The following is a 21,009-nucleotide window of genomic DNA, read 5'->3' as shown; positions in this document are numbered from 1 at the left end:
TGAGGGCTAAGTTTAGGTGTAGGGTTGGTGTAGGGCAATAGCACACACAGTTTGTTCAGTATAAAAACCATTACGCCTATGGAGAGTCCCCATAAACCACAAAAACCAACGTGTGTGTGTGTGTGTGTGTGTACATGGACAACTGTGCTTATTCTTTTGCAGAGGTTCTGAACATTCCAACCCAGTCATTAAAGAGAAGAAAAAACACAATGAAGCTATTTTTATGTGGAATTAGGTGAATGTGTTGAAAGTGTGTTAACTTTGGCAGCCCTAGCACTAGAACAGATATTAACACTTGTGGCTTTCAGGAATGATGATGGTGGTGGTGCTTCCAAAAGCAACTTCCACAGTGCAATGTAAAATCAAACAATTGCCAGGCATGTGTTGTGCACAAGGCTCTGTGTCTATGTTGTCATTTTGATTGCATAAGATCTTCGACCCCAAATGCACAGGTTATAAAAAAAAAACATGTAGGGGGCTAATTAAGGTAAACAGACTCTATAATTGTGTGCCGAGTTTCTCCTGAGGGGTGGGCAGGTGGCTTCAGCCCAAATTAATAATTCATCTGTCCCGTGCCTGTTTTATGGACGGAGAATGCAATCCATCTTGGGAGCCATCATCAGAAGATGTAATATTTATGATGTGATTATTTGCCAGTACACAAATGTGTCCACTGTACGGCACACAGGCTGGACGTCTCACAGTTATGGGCAGCACAACACCATATCAGTGGTCACATGCCACATCACACATTCAGCATTTTCTCTGATCACTTGTAGTAGATGAAGAATTAATAAATGGAAAACGTGTCTGTTATCAAATTTGTAACATTCAGAGCTGAAACATGTCCATGTCCATGTCATGTCATGTCCAATCAAACTGCCTCCTTCAGATTTCTGAGCCTGCAGGTGGAGTCTGAATGCAAAACCATTATTTGTGTGTATGTTTGACAGTTAAGTTGCATGATTTGTGTATGTTTTTAAAATATTTTACATAAAATATAAATATTCTGTAACATTATATATATTAAATGTTCTTACTGTCACTTTTACTGACCCCAAACATTTGAACAGTGATGTATATTAATTATTTGTGTTAATATTTCATTAAAATATTTATTTTATATTTACCACACACATATAAACCATAAGAATGATAGAATGATAGATAGAACGATACAACGATAGATAGACACAGACAGACAGACAGATGTGTGAATCTATACAGACAAATATTTCACATAATGCATTTTAGTGAAAATGCTGCTGTTTCTTTAGACAAAAACAATAAGGTGACACACAACTAACAGACTTATGAATACTACCGCACACGGTATGTGTGTATGTGAAGGCTACCGTTCAACTGGTTTCTCGTGGTAGCTACACAATGACAATAAGTAAAAGACAGTGAAGAGCTCGGCCTGCCTCTCTTTCTTTCTCTGCTGCATTGCTGCTTTCAGCTCCCATTATTGCTTCTTGTTAAAAGCCAAGGGCATTGCACTTTCCACACACACACACACACACACACACACACACTAGGGAAACAATGGCATTTCTATGAATTGCTGTATGAAAAAATATCAGAGGTGGAGAAAGAGAAAATACAGACCTGAAAATGTCTTTAACGCGCTGACACTGGGCCCACGCGCCTCCTCCCCTCCCCTTTCCCTAAAGGGGCGGTGGGTGGGGAGGGAGGTTTACACACTGGGGTATCTACAGCAAAATCAGTCCCTAGTGGGCAATTATTCATGTGCAAGCAGTGTAGGGGTGCTTTCTGTGGGTGGCGGAGCACTGGGTAAACGCTAACCCTCTGAGGGAGCAGCACTCCATTAGAAGTGAATCCATCACCTGCAACGACTACTTTACTAAAGAGAGACCAGTGAGGCTATCACTGTCAATGTCACATCTCTCCCAGCACACAACAAGCACAGCAGTAGACATGCTGTCTCCAGGGGCTCTCGTTTGGCACTCTTCTAGCTTTCCTCCTTTCTCTGTACGGCGGCTTCATCTAAAAGCAAAAATGTGTGCGCGGTCAGGTTTTGCCTACACTTAGAGGACCAAATGACCCGTTAAGGACATTGCTACCTGAAATCACCTAGACAAGTCAACAGACCCTACCAGGAAAAAGGCTTAATAAACATAATTAATTTCTTAATGTAAATGCAAAAAAGTAGGAGGCATAGGAGTGGATAGAAAATATACTTAGAAAAATATCAGTATAAAAGCAACCGAAGTCAAAGGAAAGCTGCTGCTGCTGAGCATGACTATACAGAGAAATCTGTTTTGATTAAATTAAAATGTATTGCATTTAACTGTTAGTTACTCTCAATATCAAAGGACAGCACATGTTTTGGCTCAGGAAGTTTATATAAAACAATTTTATCTTGCTTGCTTTGATAGTTTATATCATTGTATGTTTTAAAAATGATTTAGCAAATAAATCCTGGATACTTATGTGATCGATATAAAAAATGCTGCCTCCTTTGTTTTCATCACCTTTTTATTTCTGTAGGGATCTATTGAACATTTTTTACAGTAAACAAGACTAGCTGCCAGCAACATTTTCATGTAATTTTCATTTCTTCCAAATATATTTTAGTATTATTTATACATTATTCTAGTATTTATTATTTAGAATTAGCTTTTCATTTTTTTCCTTTTAGTCTTTTTAATTTTAATTACAGTATTTTTATTATGTGCTTGTGCTTTTTTAAGCTACATATATAGCTTTATTTTATTTTTAGTAATTTAGTACTTCAGCTTATTATTATTTTTATTTTTTTTAGTTTTCATCTAATATTTATATTTTATATTGATTAGACTTCATTTCAAATACCAAAAATTATTTTAGTTTACATTAACAACACATATTCAAAAGAAATATTGGTTTGATGGGAGTTGTTTTTATCTATTAGGAGTTGACTGGATTGTAAAATGTGTTTATGTGACAAGCAGCCAGGAAAGTAATTCTGAAGGCGGAGTAAGTTATTAATTTTTTAATTAAAAATTTTTTGGACTGACATGCACCGTTGAATCATTCACAAGAAAACCAGAAACATGTATAAAGAAAGTAAATAGTGTCAACATGGATTTCATGTTGATTTTGAAAGCTCATCCACACACTTTCAGACATCACTTAAAAAACAGCCAGCTTTTACTCAATGTTCTTAAAGTATGCTATGTGTACGTTAGCAGCTATCTGACCGGAGTGCTATTTTGTGTTTGTTGGGAGAAAGTCGAGCCAAGGTCTGTCAGAGAAGTGAGCTTCAGTGCCTTTGAAACCTTTCTCTTAAGAGGCAGAGGGGCATGCATGTATCCATATTTTATTCCGGTGCCTTGGCTTTCTCAGCCACAGAGAATAACTTTAACCGACCCGGTCGGTCGGCTGAGGCTAGAGCAGGGCAGAAGCCAGCGCAATATGTATTAAACTAATTAAATGTCTAAATCAAATCATTAGTCTGAGGCCTTTTTTATCCCCGCGCCTGAGGTAAAACGAGTTAATTTCTCACCGTGTCGCACACCTGACTAGAGCCGCTTTGTTTCATAACCTAATGCTATGAAAGACATTGGCACTCCACCAACACCGCTTTTCTCTGCCACTTGACGCACTGAGGCATTTGTATATAACACTGGCACTTGCACAAACAATCCTGCAGTTTGATTCTGTGTGGTCTCCTTCCAATCGCTTGCATCCAGCAGAGACTATGATCTTTTTATACCATATAATTAAAACTGTGGCAAAGCTACACGCGTGTAGGAGTAAAAAAAAATAACAACTGCCTGAGTAACACGGGCTGTAAGAGCAGCATCTGGTGACATCCGCTTCAATTTGGTGTGTGGTGGTACGTGGGTGTGTTTGAGTGTGTGTGTGCGCGAGTGTGTAATGAAGGGCAGAGGGCATTTGGGAGTGTGTGTGTGCGTGTCCTATATATACTGCATTATAGTGGGGCACATCTGCCACTGCTGTTCCTGCCTTGCCTGGTGTCTACTCTCCAGGGAGGCTTATTTTGCCGACTTGACGTGTTCTCAGCTGGAGCAGCTCTCATCTTTGAGCTCCGAGAGAAATCCTCTTTTACTCTTTTGAGTCGTAAAACACACGCACATACTCAATTTAAAACAGAATAATAATTCAGCCATATGCTTTTGCCGTAGGTATCAGTTGTATGGTTTGAATGGGTCACATTGTGAACCTAAAAAGTGGATTCTGCTATTTGGTTGAATTATTTTGAGCAATGCCGAGTTCATGTGTCACGGGTGGATGATGCTCTCATCATTTAATGAGAGTTAAAGAATGGGGAGAGTCAAGGAAGAAGGGGAGACAGAAAAAAAAAAACATTCGTCAATTAGTATGCAAATGCATGCAAGCGACTCCTTCAGAAATCCAATCAGGCTGTCACCTCGGCAGGGGGTGTTATTATGAAGTCCCTGTGAAGTGTGGCTTCTGAGTTGCCATGCAAAATAAGCCATGTCCACAGATGAGCAGACACAGTGGGACTGGCACTGGATCTGCTGGCTGACACCAGTAACACACACACACACACACACACACACATTCATGTATTCTATGATTTGAGCTATGCTGAAGAACACATTGCATGTTGGACTGTGTGCCGGTGCTTTTTCTGGAGCTCCCGTGTGCTGAAAACGACGGGCTGTGCAAAATAAAGTGTAATGCTGACATTAAAATGCATGGCGAGAGTGCGAGAGCAACGTGTCATTAGTTTCTTAATGGCCCGTAGGCTACCAGCATACAAGCTTGAAACTCTACTCACTTCTGCAACATAATGTTGGTCAGTGGACCATAATGAGCTTGATAGGCCATCACTGAAGTCCTGCTGATCACCATAGACTCAACAGCTCCTTGATTTGCCCCAGAACATCAGATAATACTTACACGGGAGCTACAGGGATACAAGCCTAGGTCAATTTGATCCGACATGGTTTAGTTCCAGTTATGACTTTTTTATTAAACATTTGATTAGGTAAGACTTTAATAAAAAATGTATATGCTGGGGATTTGGAGGATTTTTACAAATGAACATATGTCCAAAATGTATTTGGATACTGGATAAGAAATGAATGTGCAATATACTGGGTACTTGTGTGTGTTTAAATATAAGTATATTTTACATTTAAAGCAAATTTATTTGTGTATATATATATATATATATATATATATATATATATATATATATATATATATATATATATATATATATATATATATTGTGACGAGTCGGCTGCCTCCCCCCTGTCCATCATCACCACCCCGTCCCGTATTCGCCGCCCTTCACCAGGCTCCCGACGGGAGTGGGTGTGTGAGAGAGGAGGGGCGCTGAACACGCAGGGCTGGCGGCGTGTGATGAGGCGCACCTGACGTGAATGGAGCCTCATCACCGCCGCCGTTTAAACGCCGAGCGCGCCTCTCCTCGAGAGACCGGTCTCTTCCCCGTGCATGCACGCTGGTGTCCTCGTGGGTCCAGGAAAGGGGGCGTAGAGGGAACTACCTGCCGCCGTCAGAGACGCGAGCGGCCGGACCCGCAGTCCGGCCGACACTGCACCCGCGATACGGCCGTCGGGCAAGGACGCCGGGCCGTGGAATCCCGTCGAGCACCCGGGGATGAAGGAGTTGGACGAAGCCGCCACAGAAGCCGCCGTCACCCGCGCCCTGGGACCTCCAGACGGGAGCGCGTGCGGCCGCCGGACTCCGCCCCTTACCTGGACCCTTCCCTCCTGAACACTGCCCTCCTTCACGAGCCCCGCAGCACAACGAGGACACCAGATCCCTGTTTATTTTGGACACTTTTCCCCCTTTGGACACTTTATCTTAAATATTGTTTAATAAAAACCTCTCTGAGGCTTGACGCCACGCCCACTGTGTCTGTCGTTGGCTCCTCCCGCCACAGTGGTGGAGAATGCGGGCAGGCGGAGCCTAGACAGCACAGTTGGGCAACATCTGATGACGTCATCCCCTCTCGCTCGCAAGAAGCCGTAGAGCCCGTACGGGGACGGAGGAAGGACGGGGACAGCCTCCCAGCCACCAATGGGGTAAGTGACATTCTGTCTATTTGTCATCATTACCCCGTGGTTGGTTGAGGCTGTCAACTAAAACCCGCTTTCTCTGTCCCGGCTCCGGCGCGGTGCGAGAGGGAGCGTTGCCCGGAGAGGAATCCCTGCCCCGCCCACTCCGACCGCTGGAGCCTGGTTGAGGAAGGTAGCACTCCTGCGTGGGCGGCGACCCTCGGACGGGGATGTCGCTTGGGGGGGGGAATGTGACGAGTCGGCTGCCTCCCCCCTGTCCATCATCACCACCCCGTCCCGTATTCGCCGCCCTTCACCAGGCTCCCGACGGGAGTGGGTGTGTGAGAGAGGAGGGGCGCTGAACACGCAGGGCTGGCGGCGTGTGATGAGGCGCACCTGACGTGAATGGAGCCTCATCACCGCCGCCGTTTAAACGCCGAGCGCGCCTCTCCTCGAGAGACCGGTCTCTTCCCCGTGCATGCACGCTGGTGTCCTCGTGGGTCCAGGAAAGGGGGCGTAGAGGGAACTACCTGCCGCCGTCAGAGACGCGAGCGGCCGGACCCGCAGTCCGGCCGACACTGCACCCGCGATACGGCCGTCGGGCAAGGACGCCGGGCCGTGGAATCCCGTCGAGCACCCGGGGATGAAGGAGTTGGACGAAGCCGCCACAGAAGCCGCCGTCACCCGCGCCCTGGGACCTCCAGACGGGAGCGCGTGCGGCCGCCGGACTCCGCCCCTTACCTGGACCCTTCCCTCCTGAACACTGCCCTCCTTCACGAGCCCCGCAGCACAACGAGGACACCAGATCCCTGTTTATTTTGGACACTTTTCCCCCTTTGGACACTTTATCTTAAATATTGTTTAATAAAAACCTCTCTGAGGCTTGACGCCACGCCCACTGTGTCTGTCGTTGGCTCCTCCCGCCACAATATATATATATATATATATATATACTAAATATACTACAAATCTTATAACTAAGTAGTATATAAGTATATTTTATATTTAAAGCAAATATATAGGCTATTTGTAATACACTCACACATATACAGTATATACACATAAGATCTCATGCCTTCAACTTTTCTTTGTATTTTACATAAAGAAATTTAGATATATCAGTCAATCTATCTATTAAATCGAATTCTGCTATTTTATTAGTTGAATTTTTATCATCTGATCAATGCATGCATTATGGCAAGGCAAATGTAAAACTGATATTACTGTAATGAACAGTACTCAAGTGTGTACCAATAATACAATCAAACTCAGTAAATAATTAATTAAAAAGAAATCAAAGATTCATATAAATAGCGCAATTAAGATGCACAATATATAAAATATTAATTGTATCGATAACTACTTAGCTAATCACTACATGCCATGTCAGACTATGCAAAAATGGATTTAATAAGCTTTATATACAGTAGCAGCATGTGAAGGCCAGCAAATATTGCAACACGCTGCAGAAAAGATTCCAAAGTTATTAATTCAGTTTGAAGCCAGACTTCCCTCTTTTACAGACAGACTATGTGAAGCCATATTGTCCATACAAATGATCTGTTCTTTATATTCAGACAACAATAAGAATGTGAGAATAAAAGGACAAGGCCACAATTAAAGAATTGTGAGATATTTAAAAACCTGTTTGACTGAATCACCATGAACACATTTTGGCCTTCTGTATTGTATAAAATGAATAAACTGTGATGAAAGCTGCAGTAAAATATTGGCTCATTTTGCATTATCAACAACAGAGTTGCCAGGGCCGCTGGTCCAAAATTCAAACCTTTCACTCAGCATACTGCAGCTATATAGTATATTCAGAATTGGTACTATCAGATATGCTCATATAAGAATAATAATTCATATGAATATCTACAATTTCACGATATCACACCATCACAAGCTCTAATCAGGCACATGACTAATATATATATATATATTTTTTTTTTTTTTTTTTTTTACATTGCCCCTATTTTATATTTGAGCCCCTGCCCCTGAGGAACTCTCTGCACGTCCCTGGCTCTAATTGTGCAAAGGTGGCTCTTTCTGGTGGTTCATTTCACACAGACATACTCCCTTCACTCCCTATTAACACATGGTAGGAAACTAGTCCAGCTCAGCATGTCCACTAGCTGAAAAAACTATTGTCACCTCACAGTAAGGCATCATTTTATTGAGATCCCAACCAGATGAGACCAGATAAAAGGCGAGAGATGAGGAATCTAAGATCAGATTTGCTCCACCTTCTCCCAATGGAGCAAAACAGCATGAAGTCAGTTACTCAGAGGAAGAGCGAAGGCAATGAATCCTGCATAAAACGAATGACAGGAGGACAACAGAAGCGGAAAACCTGTCAGTGGTTGTGTTGTTCAGTGTTCTCATAGAAAAAATGTTGCAAGAAATAAATGAAACTAGACTATAGTTCTGATACTGTCAGGATCGATCTTCCCATGAAATGAGTAGTTGATTAATAACATGTCCATTGATTTTTTCAGCATCCAGATTTTGGATGAGGGAACACACCTTCACCACATTTAATTACTTTTTTGCTCCAATATTCCATGTAGTCGCTCAATAAATATACAAAGTCATGAAAATGGCAAGTATGAGAAAAAGAGGGATTGTTTACAATCGTTATAAGTGGAGTATAGCACATCACGCTGCAGGACATGGCAACTTCCCAAATGTCATGCCATCCATGTATGTTTGTAAAATTTACATGCTAATGTATTGGTTACAGACCCACAATGTGCATTCACACATATGCTTATGTTCTTTATGGGCTTTAAAAGGAATACCACAGCTCCCCCTAGTGGACAGCATAAAAGCCCTGCTGTTGTGTCCTTGACATTGGCACCAATATCCAATCATTTAAGTCATGTTTAGTTACAATCACCTAGGCAACCAAGTAAGTCAATAAAACCTTTCCTGTGCACTTTATGTCTATTTGAACTCCTTATCTTGTATACAGCATATTTCTCCATCTATTTCCACATGAATGAAGCCCAAGCTATTTCTTCCTCTTCAGTCTCTGTTTTTCTATGCTTTCCTTCAAGATCTTTCCTGACCATTTCAGCCAGGTCTCCAAGTCTTCTTCTTTCCTGTTTTTCCCTCTGTCTCTGTTTTTTGGTGTGGAGATGTCTTTAGGCTATCGCTGTTACAAAACCAAGCTCCCTATTTGAGGCTGTATTTTAAGGTATCATAGTGAAGCTCCTGATGCATGCAAAGGCTGTTATCCAAATGTCAGAAAATGTACATCAATCAACATCAATACATACAATGATATACATCTTCATATACACACATGCATACAAGTGTTAATTTGTTTCATTATAGTAATTATTAAATTTTATTAGTATAATTATTAGTAATTATCTACCATATTTGATGGAATCTGTCATTTTTTATGTGGATTTGTGCTGAATGAGAGCAGTATGTGATCTCGAGTTTATTTGGAAAGCGCATTTCCCACACGCCAGTACTTTCAAATACATTAGTTTTGGCATTTATAATAAATGTTTATAATAAATGTCACTAAAACTTCTGTTTGTTTTATAATTTTTAAATTTCTAAATTTAAAGGATTTGTTGTGGAGTGAGGGAAACTAAAAAACATATTTAGAATTTGTATAAATGTTTTGTTTTATTCACAGATGTTTTACATAATTTTTTAATGTAATCATAAAATATGACTTATACATGTCATCTGTGTTTTTCCCTCAACGGTGCAATTTTGCGATTATTTTCTGTAAAATATGATAATACATTATTGCGCTATTAGCTTAGCAACATGTTAACATACAATTTTTGGAGACTTTTTTTTTAGTTTCCTATGTGTGCTTATGCCTAAGTGTTTCAAATTGCTCATTTATGAGGTACAATGACATTTGGGATTCTGTCTTAGAAGCGAGTTGCCTTTGTAAGTAAGGCACACTATAGGTTTTGTAACAGAGCTCATGTGTGACTGAACAGCCTAACAGTTTTTCCACAGGTTCAGTGGGAGTGAGTACAGCTGTGAACCCCATTGTCTTGCACACATGGAGACGCGTGCCTCTCGCTGCCCTGTGTTTCACTCCCTGATGGAGAGCAAATAAAATACTGGATTTATATTATGACTTCTCCAGGTTGCACTTTACAATAGCTACATTGTTAGGTAGTTCTCCCTTCCCTTACAGCGCAGCCATTGAGATTCATGCTCAGCTCAGAGTAGGTGAGTATATTCCAGACATTATGTGCACGAGGTAAGGTGTGCAAAACCTCTAAATTATTTAGCATCTACATAGATCATTCGGTTGCAAGTAGCAGTCTTGAATACTGTACAGCGTGATGCTGTGTGAAAATTTCTAAAGAGGGTAAGAAATATGTGCGTTAAACATTCTTCTCTGTTTTTCTGAGGTAGACCTCCTGCTATGCTCCTAACCTGCCACATTAACCAATCTTCCGCCATTTAGTGTACCAGGTGACAGAACCAAAAAATGTTTGGTGAACTCTGACCTGTGTACTGGTAAATAGAGACTGATGAAGTATCTTAAACTTCATATATCCCTTGGTTTTCTCTATATTTAAAACAAATTGATGGTTTATACTTTATTTTAGAATATATGTACTTGCAGTGTACTTATCCAAGAACGTACTGAGTAGTGCAAGATAACTACTTGGATTAAGGTTAGATTTAGGGGTAGGTTCAGGGTTAGTACCTAGTTATTGCCCAGTTATTGTAATTGCTAGAATTAAGTACACCGTATGCACATGTGGAACAGGACTGTAAAATAAAGTAAAAGTGTCGATATTTGTTGTAGAGTCTGTAATTTCACATATTTAAGTATAGTGTGCCTCCAAGATAAAGGAGCAAGCATTGTAAAAATTATATTATGGGTGTTGCGATTAAAAATAAATGTGAAAATTTGCAGAGTTAAAATGCAGAATTTTGATTCACCCACAGTGCATCAGATTGCTTTTTATGCATTGTTTTTTTGGTTTGTTTGCAGTGTTGAGCCTTCTAACCATTCACGCGTGTTTCCGTTGAGTTTAGGAATGCAATGGCCAATCAGAGGCGTTCAGTGTAGTCAGTGCTGAAAACTCCGGGATTGTTGTTGAGTGTGCGTGTTTACTGATTGAATTCTTTGCACCTGTGAATTGCCTCATCATAAACAACACAAAGCAGATGCGATGTAAATAAAAGATTCAATTCTTAGATTTAGTGATTATAACAGGAAGTTTTGCATAACTTGCACAAGAACATCATGTGGACATGTTTGTCTGTAAAGAGCCAGAATATATGACGAGCCATTTACTCAGACACTATTTTTTAAAATATGTATTCTATTAATTGGCAGTAATAATCAGTGTTGCAATATCAAAAGCAATAATCAAGAATAACAATGTTTGTCATAAAACTGCAGCCCCTGTTTTTAAACGTATAATTTAGATACCATTTTAAACAGTCAATTGTTATTGGCAACTGTTTGGTAAGTATTTTGATTGATTGAAGTAATTGGTTAAATTCAAGTATTTGATATTATAGACAACACAGATACAGTTATTGAGGTGGTGATAAAAATTGCCCTCACAAATATAGAAAAAAAAATGCCCCTGAAAATCAATTCCATGGGGCAAAAATTGACCCTTAATGGAAAAGATTATTTCTGACCCTGATTGGTACTAAAACAGCCAACCTGATCTTGTAAGAAAACATGAATATTTTACAAGTTCCCAATTTTGTATAAATGCATGTGATTTTTTAGGAATAAAAAGCTTGAAGTTTCATCCCTAAACTTAACCATTAGTGGGGCTTAACAGAATGAGATTGTATGAATTCATGCAAATCATTCATGAGAGTTTGTTGAGGAAAGCTGATTCTGTAATGGTCAGTCTATAGTACATACCCATCTTTGCCACTTTATACAGACTTAAACCCCAAAAAGGTATCACTGTATAATCTCAACAAGCTGCAACACACCATTAAATTATCTATTAAAGCAAACCGCATAAACTTGCAATGAAATCCTATCGTCTCTGTGTTCTTCCCAGACAGACTATGCTGAGGTGGAGAAACCCTCCCAGCCGCCTCAGCTTCTGTTGCTGCTCTAGTGCCCCTGAATCCCTGCCAGCGTTTTGTTGGCCTTCATCATAAAGCGCAAGGCAAACAGGATCTTCTCGATGGCAGCTTCACTACACACAAAATCCAAACAAGCCTGTATAATGCATTCACTGCATGGCTAAAATGAAATAAAGAAGCTGTTGTGTCTGTCTCTCCCTCTCTCTCCGCTGTCATTACTATTTTACAAGCAGCAGCTTCATTACCAAACCATATGCTTGGTAATCATGAAAGCTGTGGGTGCATCCCTTATATGATGTGGGACGGCTAAATTATTAAACGCGCCATGCTGGCAAGGCCCAATTCAGATGTGGCAGCGAGCCCAGTCTCTTCTCACACACATACACACTCATGAAGGGAGATGAGGCACTAGGAGGGCAAAAAAAAAAAAAAAAAAACTTCAAACACCTTTCCTGTGCATTTAGTGTAATGAACAATGTCTTAATTGAGATTGCCTAATTACCCAATTTAAAGATAATTAATATGATACTAATTAGCATATGTAAATGACACATTGCATAATTGAGGATCCCTGTTTTGAATTAGATGGCTCTACAACGAACCCACACATAAAAAAGAAGAAAGAAAGAAGAAAGATACAAAGAAGCCATTGACGTAGCTATACAACCTTAATCACTCCTGTTCTATGGAATGCTGCAGATGCTCACGCGCATTATCAAATCCAGTCAAGTTAGGTTATGTTATCATGCATAAAAGTCTGCTAATCTAGAGTAATTAAACGCAGTAATTACCAGTGCAGGTTTTTTTCAAGGTATCTTCCTGTGCAAATCTGAATGCTTTGTTCAGTATATTGTAAATTACTAGGTAAAAGGTTTTTCTTTTCTTTTTTTTTTTTCTAAAGCTGTTTCACACCACACCACAGTATTTTGTTTTGTGTGTGTGTGTATTTATTCTGTATTAATTTAATATCGTAAAACTACAGTATGTGGTTTGGGTTACATTGTTGCTTTTTAAACATACACAGTAGAATTACTGATATCTTTTTCTGTAGCAGTCTATTCAGTTAATGTATGCTAAGTTTGCAGGCTAACGTATGTTAAGCTAACAGTAAAATAAACTAGCAGGCTAACCAGTTAGCAACATATGCAAAGCTAATCAGTTAACCGGTTAACTTGCAAGCTAACAAAACAGGGTTAAAAATGTTATTTGAAATTAATTTGAGAATTTTATAGCTAAAGTTACATGTGTCATATGCGTTTAAAATCATGAATTATTATATTCCCATAGTTAAAAAAAAAAATAATAATAATAATATTATATATATATATATATATATATATATATATATATATATATATATATATATATATATATATATATATATATACACAAATTCATAATAATTAACCACTAATATGCCAAACCGTAAATAATTATGAATCACCATAAGAAAGTGATGTATAAACCATGTGATTCAAGTGCATCTAGTGATTTTGTAGGCTACCACTTCCGGTAAGGTTTCATGCATTAACTACATTTACATTTATGCATTTAGCAGACGCTTTTATCCAAAGCGACTTACATTGCATTCAAGTTACAGTTTTGACATTTTATCAGCTCTTGACATTATTAACATGAACATCCCGCCACCCATCCTCACCACTTTCTACAGGGGCACCATTGAGAGTGTGCTGACCACCTGCATCACTGTCTGGTACGGGAACTGCAGTGCTGCTGACCGCAAGACCCTCCAGCGGACAGTGAACACAGCTGCAAAGATCATCGGCGCCCCTCTCCCCTCCATCCTGGACATTTTTCTTGCACGATGCTCCAGCAAGGCCTCCAGCATCGTGAAAGACCCCACCCACCCATCCCACAACCTCTTCCAGCTCCTAACATCAGGTAGAAGGTACCGGAGTATCAAAGCTCGCTCTGTCAGATTGCTCAACAGCTTTTTTCCCCAGGCTGTGAGAGCTCTTAACGCCAATCTCCCTGTCCCCCTCTGACCCCCCACCCACCCAACTCATTAATACTGTTGACAACTTTTCCTAAATGCAATTCTGAGTGTGCTAGACACAGGTGAGTGGGCTATACAAACCACCTGTAGTAACCCACTCATCCCACTATATGCACACTAGACACTTTCTATGAACACTCCCTGCTACAAAGACTCAATAAAAAAAATGTTTACTTGAGCATTACACTACAAATCTTTTTGCACTATGCGCTGCTTCCCACAAAATCTCTTTAATCTGCACAACAATTTAATGTACAAAATATATATACAATTTTTATTTCTCTCTTTTTGCACAATTTCATGTACAGTATATATGTAAAGTTCTTGTATTTTACATTTACATTTCGTTCCACTATATGTCCACACATGTAGCAGAATGACAATAAAGCTCAACTTGAACTTCAACATTTACTAATATCAAGTTGTATCTGTCAAAATTACTTCATGCACTGAAAACTAACATGAACAGCTGTATTTTTATTAACTAACATTAACCTAGATTAATAAAAGCCAAATGTAATTTTTGACAGGAGTGAAGACGAGGCTGTAGGGATAGAAATGGATTGCACTGTTGTTTAACAACTTACTGGCTGTTCAGTTGGCAAAACACCAGTAAAAACTCCATGAAAAAATTTAGAGTTTTGAAAATTCTGTTCTCTAGTACCTTTATTCAGTGTGTCCCATTGTAAAGACTACGTCTATCCCTCACAGCCTTGTTTTCTTCCATGTAAAATTCATTACGGTGCTTGCCCTGACTAAAAACCATTAATAGTTCATTTTAGCTAATGCATTAACTAATGTTAACAAATATAAAGCGTTACTTGATTTCCAACCAAGTGCCAAACAGAGGGCACATTAAAAGTTCAATCAAGAATCACTTTGGGATCCAAACATGAATGGGATTGAATCTTGCATGCCCAGTCCTTAGATTACTTCATCTCAGGTGATCCTGAAGCATATTAAAAAAATATGATGCCGCTGTGCCGACAGAATTTCCAGTCTGCATAATATTTGTCAGGTCGACAGATATTGAAGTTGAATTTCAGCAGATAATTAGTGTGTATGTACTGATAATCCATGAGAGCCCCTTGACTAGGGCCGCCTGCAGGGTTGTAGAGAGCGGGGCCAAAGCGAGAGTGCCATGTGGCACCTGGGTCATACAGCTGCAGGCCTCCTGAGCCCCAGACATGCACACTCACATCACACACTCCTGCTCTCCAATGGGCCCTATTTGCACTCACACATAATTCCTTGTCCATGCTCATAAGCACGTACGCAGTGTGCCGGTGTACATGAAGAAACAAACACGCTCAAAAGATCATGTGGTCGACAGAGATAAACAAGACACAAACCGCCTGGCACATGCAATGAATAAAACCATTAATCAGTAATCATCATGCTCTATTCTATTTTTCATATACAGTGACCCAATGTATTTTGACACTTGAAAGACATTGCATGCGAAACTAAATATCACAATATTATATAATGATTCAAAAATTAATAACAAAAACAGGATTGATTTGAAAAACAGATCCTTTGTAAGATTATATGTCTATATATTCACTTTTGACCAATTTAATGCATCCTTGCTGAATAAAAGTGTTTAAAAAAAAAAAAAAAAAAAAAAAACACCTTACTGACCTTATATGTTTCTCATAACTGCTACTTTCTATCTTGTAGTGTGACTGTCACAATTACAACTTTGTTCCTCAAAACTGCAACTTTCTACATCACAGTGTGAGGTCTTATTTCTTGTTTTAAACTTTCTCTCACAGTTACTATTTTTATTTTTACTTTGAGGTGGAAACAGGCTTCCACATGAACTACCATTGTGAATATGGCTAGAAAACTGAGAAAAAGCCTTGGCATCATTTGTTTGCAGATGTCACTTGGTTTGACATTTTGTACCTAATGCAATGAAATTACATTTCCAAGAGTTTCTGAATATGTTTAGAGGCCGCTGTACAGTATGCCACATCCACTAAGCAAACACAAGCTCCACATCCTCATTTTCTCTCGTCTCTAACAGCATTTGTCTCGTCATCTGGTCTTTCCTCCCTCTCTTTCCGCTCTGCTCTAACAGTGCTTCCACCTGTCACAATTTGGCATCTCTGTGTTGGATGCAATCAGATCTGGTGTCAGCCAGTTGCCCCTGTCTGGCCTTCGGCCCCTGTCTATCTGCCCTGCACTGTAAGGAAGCGTTCCGTCTCATCGTCTCCCCTGCCTGCTGCCTCGTCCTCTCACGCTCCCTCCTTCCTGTCACCCCAAACCCAGCCCCGGCAGGGGCCATATGGTATCTTCTGCCCCCCCTTCCCCAGCCCCGCCCCTCTCCGCGGTGCACTGAGACAAATCTCTCACCCCCTGAGCCACGCTGTCTCACATTCCTCTGTTCTCTTCATCCTGCCATCCTCCCTTCCTCTGCGCCTCTAGGTCTTAGCATGCTGCTATCTTCCCTCTGGGTGCACACAGGCGCTGTGTTAGTCTGGACGGGGGGTTGTGTAGGGAAGCACAAAGGAAGTGGAAGATGAAGATGTTAGATTATTGTAGAACAACACTATTATACAGTGCTAATACTTATAGAAGTTGTACATACAGAAATTAAAATTCTATCATTTACTCATCCTCATTTTGTTACAAACCTGTATCTCTGTGGAATGTAAAAAGGAGATTTTTTCATTTGTGATGAATCTTAGCCTACTGAAAAAGTTCTAAAAGTGTCTGAAATTTTGGATGTGAGACTGAAACAAGTCTCTTATGCTCACCGAGGATATATATTTATTCAAAGATACATTAAAAACCATTTGAAATAACTGTTTCTTGTTATCAGTGACATCAGTGTCGGGGATAAACAGCACCCAGAATTGAATCGACAGTTCTTTCAACTCAATTTATTTGAATTTAAATTCAAGGAATATGACTTAAAATAACTAAAATTCTAATTGTGGTCAAATCAATTCCAATACTTCCAAACTTTAAAGGAGCTAATTCTTAAATTCAGAATTTTGCCCAACCCTACAAGGGCATGCTTGGCTTTGTGTGGTACCATTTCAATTTTGTGAGACTCAATTAATGATGTATAGATCTGCCAATCATGCTAAGATACTTTATTGTACAGTGTGATATAAATAAAAATGATGTTACATAGATTTCCTTCAGCTTTGTCCCAAGATGCCACTGGGGTCATAATGTACAATCTGACAAGCAGTGAACATTAGGGGAAAAACACACCGTATACACTGCTTTAGGCAAAAGGTTTATGCTGCTCTTTTACATACAATGAAAGTGAATTGGGACAGATGCTATCAAGCTCAAAAAAAAAAAAAAAAAAATCACATAAAAGCACTTTAAATGCTGCATTCTTATTTGAATATGATGTGCTTGCTTGAATATGTGGAAGTATAAATGAGATTTGACAACTAGGAGATTTGGAAGGACAAGATAAGTGAATAATGGCAGAATGGTCATTTTCTTCTGAACTATTCATTTACTTTGCAGAATATGGGCCTGAGATATAAATGTGAACGTTTACTCCACACTGTAAAAAAAACAAAAAAAGTTGAGCCAACTTAAAATGCATATTGCATTCCAAATAGAAAACAATATGCATATTTTGTAAAAATGAAAAAAAACAACTGTTGCAAAAACCACTGGAAGCGGTCTCTGCATGCTCTCCCTCAGAGATTCATCAATGCAAGAGTTCAGCATGTCAATGCAGCCCTCATTGCTTGGGTCTATGCCACAAACAAATTCCTTTCATTAACATCTGCAGGGTGTGTACAGAATTTATTTCAGTGAAATATATGCTTAGTTTTACAAAGACACACACACTCAAAACATTTTCTGACACACAGGCCACCATTTCATCTGAAGATTTATGATTGTGTCGAACAGGAGTGTGAGCGTTGTGTGGATCCCTGTCACAGTGCCACTGGTGGGCAAAAGTCAGCACAGGAGCCATAAACACCACTGGGGCCACCTCTAATGAAGGGTGAGACAGGGCCAGAGACCTCCCCAATCACTCACTCACTCACACACACAAACATATAAAGACTACAGCTCTGTCCCAAACTCTAATGTGCTGCTTTAGGCAATTCACACAGGACCAGGGGTGGACTTACCCATTAGGCAAAGGTAGGCGACTGCCTTGGGCCCCCAAAAGCCAAGGGCCCCCTAAAATGCTTTTCATATACGAGATGCGCATTAAGCACGGACAAGCAAACGGTTGCCATTTATGGCGTTTACTAACCACGACAACCGTCTGCGTGTCCGAGTTGAACGTTCTTCTTGTGTATCCTGCTTGTAGCAAATTAAAATATTAGGCTATGCATCTGAAATTGACTGGCGAATGAGCGTCAGGTCTCTCTTCCCAGCGCGCACACACCTCTCTCTCTCTGCATCTGCTCTGTTCAGCGAGCGGCTGAAAGGAGCTGCGCTTTCAGTTAAAACACAGATATGTTGCTTCTCTAATTTTACATGCAAGTATAGCCAAAATCACAGCACAGCTATTGTCTTTACCTTATGTGTAGCCTATTTGATTTTATCAGACGACGGCACGATTATAAATCAGTTTTCAATAATCATCAATTTTCGTGCAGAATAACATCTTGGAAGGAAGAGCTGGTTATGTAGTCTTAATGGGTCGTGTTTCAGTCACTATTTCATATTCATTCCATTGTCTGACAACAGAAACAGTCAAATATATTAATGAAAACAGTTTTATTGAGAATTTAGCTGCATCAAAATACAGTATGTGGCGCAGAGAGGCAAACAAATGTAATAATAAATAATAAATTTACATTTTGCATGTTCAGAAGAAGTGAGCTGCCCTGTCGGGCGAAAATATAAACAGGGTTGTGTCAGTAAATTGATTGGTGCAAAGAAACAGAAATAATGGGAACCTGGTATTTCTTTTTTTCATGTGTCTAATAGACATGAACCTGTTCTTTGAAAAACATCTATGACCTATGAAACACGTCAAGTCTTCATGCTCTATGTTGACTATAGTTTCACTAATAGTAAAAACATATTGCATAAAGCATCCATATTTGCCCATGCCCATGTTGATTAGAGTATTAAAATTTTCAATAATCCAGTCTGCAGTTTTTGTTCAGACCAATGCGAAAATCCACCCACATAAACCCGTTTTAAATAATATAATAATTTATACTTCTGACTCATCCCTTTTCTTAAAAAAAAAAAATAAAAAAATGGTTTCAGGTTCAATAGTGAGGTTTATCATTTTATTATTCATTGAGTTTTTTGTTAAAACTTGTAACTCAACGGTACATTGCTATTTCTTGGTCTACAACATGAAACAATAAAAGTGTCTGCTAAATGAATAAATGTAAATGTAAATGAAAGAATCCCTTCATAATATGTAGGCTACATGAAAAATGTAGAAACATTGGACACAACTATGGGGCACCATTGTGCAGCAGCAAGCATCACGACAAAAAAGGAACCTCAAGGTTGATCTAGGTAAATGTGTGCAAATGTATAGGGCCCCATTCCTATATTTGCCTGGGGCACCCAATTCACTAAATCCACCCCTGCACGGGACATAATACTGCGTTCCACTATTATGCTATTTCCATCTGTATCTATATACTGTATACACACACTACCGTTCAATAGGGTGGGGTCAGTACAATTTACTACTTTTAATATTTGTATTCAGCAAAGATGCATTAAATTGATCAAATGTGACAGTAAAATGACATGTATAATGTTACAAACAATTTTCATTTAAAATAAATGCTGTTCTTTTGAACTTTCAATTCAAAAGTTGAACTTTTGAACCTGAAAAAATTCAAACTTGAAAAAGAATCTTGTGACACAGAGGAACAATACTGTTGAAATATTTTTCAGAATAATTTTTTCCAGCTGATGAATGATTTTCCAGTCTGATTCCAGTCTGTCATCAGAACACACCAGACTTTAAAGAGCTCCAGCATTCAAAATGTCAGACAACATTACTGCAGAACACGCTTTTATTAAACAAAAGCTTGGTGTGGATACTAATAAAGTTCTCTACATTTGCTGTAATAACTTTCATGATAGATTTATTCAAACACGCATTAAATAATGAAGGCAACAGTTAAGTAAAAACTACAAATATGCAATATAGTGCATTATTAAAATGCTTCTCTCTAGAGTTTCTAGCTTGCCATCAAGTTTACAGACATTGAATGACTTTGTAACATGTAACAACGTGACAATGTTTACAAGTCATTCTACTAACATCTTTCCAGAGGTTGAAACAGAATTTGACAGAAGCACAGCATCTAATAACATCATAAAACAGCTTAAACTAAACCAAGGTGTTTTGGTGGTCTTAGCTGGCTACCTCTCAACCTGACCAGCTGACTGGTCCTAAAAAAAACCTTAAAGGGTTAGTTCACCCAAAAATGATAATTTTGTCATTAATTACTCACCCTCATGTCGTTTCAAACCCGTGAGACCTCCGTTCATCTTCGGAACACAAATTAAGATATTTTTGATGGAATCTGAGAGCTCTCAGACCCTCCATAGACAGCAGGGGTCCTTACACGATCAAGGTCCAGAAACGTATCAAGGAGATCGGTAAAATAATCCATGTGACATCAGGGGTTCAACCTTAATTTTTAGAAGCTACAAAAATACGTTTTGTATGCAAAGAAAACAAAAATAAGGACTTTATTCAACAGTTCGTCTCCTCTACGTCAGCGCAACACCATTTTGGAGAATATCCGCTGGACGCAAACTGCGTACGCTCTTCTGTGTCAGTCACACCGTGCAGACACGTCTTCTACGTATATTTACGCTTTGATTTGAATGAAAACAGCGCATCCGGTATATGTCGCTAACACAGAAGAGCGTATGCAGTTTCCATCGTGTAAGGACCCTTGCTGTCTATGGAAGGTCTGA

The sequence above is a fragment of the Barbus barbus genome, assembly GCF_936440315.1.
Source record: "Barbus barbus genome assembly, chromosome: 27".
NCBI lineage: Eukaryota > Metazoa > Chordata > Actinopteri > Cypriniformes > Cyprinidae > Barbus > Barbus barbus.
The sequence above is the reverse complement of the archived record's forward strand: the minus strand, read 5'-3'. Positions refer to the sequence as shown.